The sequence below is a fragment of the Oncorhynchus masou genome, chromosome 28 (genome assembly GCF_036934945.1).
Source record: "Oncorhynchus masou masou isolate Uvic2021 chromosome 28, UVic_Omas_1.1, whole genome shotgun sequence".
NCBI lineage: Eukaryota > Metazoa > Chordata > Actinopteri > Salmoniformes > Salmonidae > Oncorhynchus > Oncorhynchus masou.
In genome coordinates, this window is record NC_088239.1 from 12,585,307 (window position 1) to 12,592,806 (window position 7,500).

The 7,500-nt window shown below is 49.0% G+C and overlaps 1 pseudogene; it reads left to right on the forward strand.

Annotated features, from left to right (window-relative positions):
• LOC135516944 (contactin-associated protein-like 2) overlaps positions 1-7,500 on the forward strand; it is a 173,485-nt pseudogene that overhangs the window by 23,191 nt on the left and 142,794 nt on the right.

Below are 7,500 nucleotides of genomic sequence, written 5' to 3' on the forward strand. Positions count from 1 at the left end.
GTGGAGCGGACAATATCTGAAGCCCCCCTAGTAACCGTGGAGCGGACCCTATCTGAAGCCCCCCTAGTAACCATGGAGCGGACCCCGTCTAAAGCCCCCCTAGTAACCGTGGAGCAGGACCCCGTCTAGAACCCCCTAGTAACCGTGGAGCGGACCCCGTCTGAAGCCCCCTAGTAACTGTGGAGCGGACCCCTTCTGTAACCGAGTGGACCCTATCTGAAGCCCCCCTAGTAACCGTGGAGCGGACCCTATCTGAAGCCCCCCTAGTAACCGTGGAGCGGACCCTATCTGAAGCCCCCCTAGTAACCATGGAGCGGACCCTATCTGAAGCCCGCCTAGTAACCGTGGAGCGGACCCTATCTGAAGCCCCCCTAGTAACCGTGGAGCGGACCCTATCTGAAGCCCCTCTAGTAACCATGGAGCGGACCCTATCTGAAGCCCCCTAGTAACCGTGGAGCGGACCCTATCTGAAGCCCCCCTAGTAACCGTGGAGCGGACAATATCTGAAGCCCCCCTAGTAACCGTGGAGCGGACAATATCTGAAGCCCCCCTAGTAACTGTGGAGCGGACAATATCTGAAGCCCCCCTAGTAACCGTGGAGCGGACCCTATCTGAAGCCCCCCTAGTAACCGTGGAGCGGACCCTATCTGAAGCTCCCCTACTAACTGTGGAGCGGACAATATCTGAAGCCCCCCTAGTAACCGTGGAGCGGACAATATCTAAAGCCCCCCTAGTAACCGTGGAGCGGACCCCGTCTAAAGCCCCCTAGTAACCGTGGAGCAGGACCCCGTCTGAACCCCCCTAGTAACCGTGGAGCGGACCCCGTCTGAAGCCCCCCTAGTAACCATGGAGTGGACCCTATCTGAAGCCCCCCTAGTAACCGTGGAGCGGACCCTATCTGAAGCCCCCTAGTAACCGTGGAGCGGACCCTGTCTGAAGCCCCCTAGTAACCGTGGAGCGGACCCTATCTGAAGCCCCCTAGTAACCGTGGAGCGGACCCTATCTGAAGCCCCCCTAGTAACCGTGGAGCGGACCCCGTCTGAAGCCCCCCTAGTAACCATGGAGCGGACCCTATCTGAAGCCCCCCTAGTAACCGTGGAGCGGACCCTATCTGAAGCCCCCTTAGTAACCGTGGAGCGGACCCTATCTGAAGCCCCCCTAGTAACCGTGGAGCGGACCCTATCTGAAGCCCCCCTAGTAACCGTGGAGCGGGACCCCGTCTGAAGCCCCCCTAGTAACCGTGGAGCGAACAATATCTGAAGCCCCCCTAGTAACCGTGGAGCGGACCCTATCTGAAGCCCCCCTAGTAACCATGGAGCGGACCCTATCTGAAGCCCCCTAGTAACCGTGGAGCGGACCCTATCTGAAGCCCCCTAGTAACCGTGGAGCGGACCCTATCTGAAGCCCCCCTAGTAACCGTGGAGCGGACCCTATCTGAAGCCCCCCTAGTAACCGTGGAGCGGACCCTATCTGAAGCCCCCCTAGTAACCGTGGAGCGGACCCTATCTGAAGCCCCCCTAGTAACCGTGCAGCGGGACCCCGTCTGAAGCCCCCTAGTAACCATGGAGCGGACCCTATCTGAAGCCCCCCTAGTAACCGTGGAGCGGACCCTATCTGAAGCCCCGCTAGTAACCGTGGAGCGGACCCTATCTGAAGCCCCCCTAGTAACCGTGGAGCGGACCCCGTCTGAAGCCCCCCTAGTAACCTTGGAGCGGACCCTATCTGAAGCCCCCCTAGTAACCGTGGAGCGGACCCTATCTGAAGCCCCCCTAGTAACCGTGGAGCGGGACCCCGTCTAAAGCCCCCCTAGTAACCGTGGAGCGGACCCTATCTGAAGCCCCCTAGTAACCGTGGAGCGGACCCCGTCTGAAGCCCCCCTAGTAACCATGGAGCGGACCCTATCTGAAGCCCCCCTAGTAACCGTGGAGCGGACCCTATCTGAAGCCCCCTAGTAACCATGGAGCGGACCCTATCTGAAGCCCCCCTAGTAACCGTGGAGCGGACCCCGTCTGAAGCCCCCCTAGTAACCATGGAGCGGACCCTATCTGAAGCCCCCCTAGTAACCGTGCAGCGTGACCCTATCTGAAGCCCCCCTAGTAACTGTGCAGCGGGACCCTATCTGAAGCTGACCTGCCCACAGTGATTCACTCTTTCCCCAACTAACTCTAGCTGAGGAGGCCCCCTCATACACCTTTAAAGCGTTTGAGAGAACCTCAACATCCTCAGCCCCTGTAATTAAAACTGGCATGTCATCTGCATACGCAGACAGTGCTATCATGGGACCCTTCATTACCCCTGGCACAGAGACACCAGTAAACCTCGCTCTTAAAAAACAAAGCATTGGTTCAATTGCCAGACAATATAAATGCCCTGAAATTGGGCATCCAGCCTGATACCCCATCCCCGTCCAACGGGGTAACTCAAACCACCCCCAACCTTCACCATACATGAGGCCCTAAAACCATTCACCCCTCTTGGTCACACTGTCTTCAGGTTTCCTTTATTTGATCAAATACAGCAATACGCTCCGTACCCTCACGAGGAGCATAAACATTCAAATAAATACATAACATCTGTCTTGACCAATAAAATCCGACCCTTGACAATCTCTGTTGTTGATACCACGGTCACCCCTAAGCCTGAGTAAAACAAAATTGCCATCCCAGCACTGAAATTAGTACTATGACTGAGTATATGCTGCCCCTCCCACCACATACCCCAGTCAACCTCTTTAGCCTCATCACTATGTGTCTCCTGTAGAACAACTACATTAAGCCTTTTCTGTTTCATTACTTCTAATACCCAAGCCCTCTTATTCCTGTCCCTTCCCCCATTAATATTGAGTACCTCCATAAAAAAAGAGAAAATAATAGCAGAAGAAACCACAGAGAAACCAGACAAAGAGAAAGAGGCATGATCATCATCATTGTTTTATTTTTCTCTGAACCTTCCCACGTTTCCCACAACCTTTTGTTGCCGTGACAGCAGTAACACATTTCCTCAAGCGGAAATGCTTCTTCACACTCAGCTGGTCTAACCCCACCGTCTTCAGTAACATCACAGCTGACCTCACAAACTTATCAACATCAAAAATATCTGCCAATTTAACAGATTGGTCCAGGAAGTTATTTACAGTTGAAGTGGGATGTTTACATACACTTATGTTGTAGTCATTAAAACTCATTTTTCAACCACTCCACAAATTTCTTGTTAACAAACTATAGTTTTGGTAAGTCGGTTAGGACATCTACTTTGTACATGACACAAGTCATTTTTCCAACCATTGTTAACAGACAGATTATTTCACTTATAATTCACTGTAACACAGTTCCAGTGTGGCAGACGTTTACATACACTAAGTTGGCTGTGCTTTTAAACAGCTTGGAACCTTGGAACCTGTCATGCCTGTGGATGTATTTCAAAGCCTACCTTCAAAAATAAAACAGCCAAGACCTCAGAAAAAAAATGTAGACCTCCACAAGTCTGGTTCATCCTTTGGAGCAATTTCCAAACGCCTGAAGGTACCACATTCATCTGTACAAACAATAGTACACCAGTATAAACACCATGGGACCACACAGCCGTCATACCGCTCAGGAAGGAGACACGTTCTATCTCCTAGAGATGGACGTACTTTGGTGCGAAAAGTGCAAATGAAATCCCAGAACAACAGCAAAGGACCTTGTGAAGATGCTGGAGGAAACAGGTACAAAATTATTTATATCCACAGTAAAAACAAGTCCTATATCGACATAACCTGAATGACCTCTCAGCAAGGACGAAGCCACTGCTCCAAAACTGCCATAAAAGGGCCAGACTACGGTTTGCAACTGCACATGGGGACAAAGATCATACTTTTTGGAGAAATGTCCTCTGGTCTGATGAAACAGAAATAGAACTGTTTGGCCATAATGACCATTGTTGTGTTTGGAGGGAAATGGGGGACACTTGCAAGCCGAAGAACACCATCCCAACCGTGAAGCACGGGGGTGGCAGCATCATGTTGTGGGGGTGCTTTGCTGCGGGAGGGACTGGTGCACTTCAAAAAATTGATGGCATCAATCAGGACATCAGTCAGGAAGTTAAAGCTTGGTCGCAAATGGGTCTTCCAAATGGACAATGACCCAAAGGATACTTCCAAAGTTGTGACAAAATGGCTTAAGGACAACAAAGTCAAGGTATTGGAGTGTCCATCACAAAGCCCTGACCTCAATCCTATAGAAAATGTGTGGGCCAGCAAGGAGGCCTACAAACCTGACTCAGTTACACCAGCTCTGTCAGGAGGAATGGGCCAAAATGCACCCAACGTTTTGTGGGAAGCTTGTGGAAGGCTACCTGAAACGTTTGACCCAAGTTAAACAACTTAAAGGCAATGCTACCAAATACTAATTGAGTGTATGTAAATTTCTGACCCTCTGGGAATGTGATGAAAGAAATAAAAGCTGAAATAAATAATTCTCTCTACTATTATTCTGACATTTCACGTTATTAAAATAAAGTGATAGACCTAACTAACCTGAGACAGATTTTTTTACTAGGATTAAATGTTAGCAATTGTGAAAAACTGTGTTTAAATGTATTTGGCGAAGGTGTATGTAAACTTACGACTTCAACTGTACGTAATTTAGATTGTAAATTGAGTCACCGCCAGCTTCTATCATATCAACAGAGATATCAGACATAATCATATCCTTCTCCTGGTCCTCCTCAACTGAGGCCACAGACCCCTGACTCCCCTCTACCACATCCCTCTCAACACTCCCCACTTGCACCCCATCACTAGTACCAGGCATCTCCTCCACTGCCTGGGAGACTAGCTGCCGAGGACCACCTGCGCCCCTCACTTTTCGGGCAAGCATGTCTCTTATGACCCTCATCCCCACATACCCATACTAACATAAGCTGTATACAGTCTGTTGTCATACTTGACTTTAAACAATAACTCCCAAAGTCTGCTCCGTTGAGTCCAAAAACATAAACACCTGTCGCCGAAACGACATGTTTCAGAGCCGGGTGTTTGAAATGTCATAACCTGTTTCAGGCCCGTTTGTGTGAAACGACATAACCTGTTTCAGGCCCGTTTGTGTGAAACGACATAACCTGTTTCAGAGCCGGTGTGTGAAACGACATAACCTGTTTCAGAGCCGGTGTGTGAAACGACATAACCTGTTTCAGGCCCGTTTGTGTGAAACGACATAACCTGTTTCAGGCCCGTTTGTGTGAAACGACATAACCTGTTTCAGAGCCGGTGTGTGAAACGACATAACCTGTTTCAGAGCCGGTGTGTGAAACGACATAACCTGTTTCAGGCCCGTTTGTGTGAAACGACATAACCTGTTTCAGAGCCGGTGTGTGAAACGACATAACCTGTTTCAGAGACGGTGTGTGAAACGACATAACCTGTTTCAGGCCCGTTTGTGTGAAACGACATAACCTGTTTCAGAGACGGTGTGTGAAACGACATAACCTGTTTCAGAGACGGGTGTGAAACGACATAACCTGTTTCAGAGACGGGTGTGAAACGACATAACCTGTTTCAGAGCCGGTGTGTGAAACGACATAACCTGTTTCAGAGCCGGTGTGTGAAACGACATAACCTGTTTCAGAGACGGTGTTTGAAACGACATAACCTGTTTCAGAGACGGTGTTTGAAACGACATAACCTGTTTCACATAACCTGTTCCTCTCTGCCCTTCGCCTTTCTCTCTCTCTCTGTCCATCGCTCCTCAGCATATGCTGATAGGGCAGAGGGTTTCTTCTCTTGTTCCTTCTTTAGCAAGATGGGAGCATGAACCAATATATTCCTCTAAGGCTCATCCTATTGTAAAGAAATTAAAACAGGACTTAACTACCACAGATAAAGCAGACAGCCAAGAGAATACTTACATTTTTACATTTTATTTCTCTGGTGAGGTACAATAGAAAACTTCATCCTTTCTGCTGGGGAGAGATGGTGAGGGAGAGAGAGAGAGGGAGGGAGAGAGAGAAGGTGAGGGAGAGAGAGAACGGGAGGGAGGTAGGAAGAGAGAGAGGGAGGGAGAAAGAGAGGGAAGGAGAGAGAGAGAAGGGGAGGGAGAGAGAGAAGGGGAGGGAGGAAGTGAAGGGGAGGGAGGAAGAGAGAAAGAGAGGGAGGGAGAGAGAAGGGGAGAGAGAGACGGAGGGAGGGAGAGAGACGGAGGGAGGGAGGAAGAGAGACAGGGAGTGAGAGAGAAGGGGAGGGAGAGAGAGAAGGGGAGGGGAGGGAGAGAGGATGAGAGAGAGGGACAGAAAGACTGAGAGGGAGGGAGGGATTGGGAGAAGGAGAGCGTGGGAATGGGGTAGGAGATGGATGGAGAGAGAGAGAGAGAGAGGTAAACTTAAGGTTTTAACCTGTCATTGAATTGCTTACAAGGACAAGTGTTCTTGTAAGCACACACAAGTGATCTCTGCTCTCTGTATCCCTGCAGGCGTTCTCAGGCAACTCCAACACGGAGAGCGTGGTAAGACACGACCTGGCGCAAGGCATTGTGGGCCGGTTGCTGCGTTTTGTACCGCTGGACTGGAGTGGAGAGGGACGCATCGGCCTCCGCATAGAGGTCTACGGCTGTTCCTATTGTGAGTACATACACACATACACTACATAAACACTACACACACACTACACTCACACTACACACACACTACACAAATACTACACAAATACTACACACACACTACACACATACACACACACACTATATAAACACTACACACACACTACACACACACTACACAAATACTACACACACACTACACAAATACTACACACACACTACACACACACTACACACACACTACACACACGCTGCACACACACTAGACACACACTACACACACACTACACAAATACTACACACACACTACATAAACACTACACACACACTACACACACACTACACACACACTACACAAATACTACACACACATTACATAAACACTACACACACACTACACACACACACACACTACACACACACACACACACACTACACACACACACACTACACACACACTACACACACTACACAAATACTACACACACACTACATACACACTACACACACACTACACACGCTACATGCACACTACACAAATACTACACACACACTACACACACTACACACACACTACACACAGACTACACACACACTATACACACACTACACAAACACTACACACACACACACTACACACACACTACACAAACACTACACAAACACTACACACACACTACACACACAATACACAAACACTACACACACACTACACAAATACTACATACACACTACACACACACTACACAAACACTACACAAACACTACACACACACTATACACACACACTACACAAATACTACACACACACTACACACACACTACACAAACACTACACAAACACTACACACACACTAGACACACACACACTACACACACACTACACAAACATTACACAAACACTACACACACACACACTACATAAACA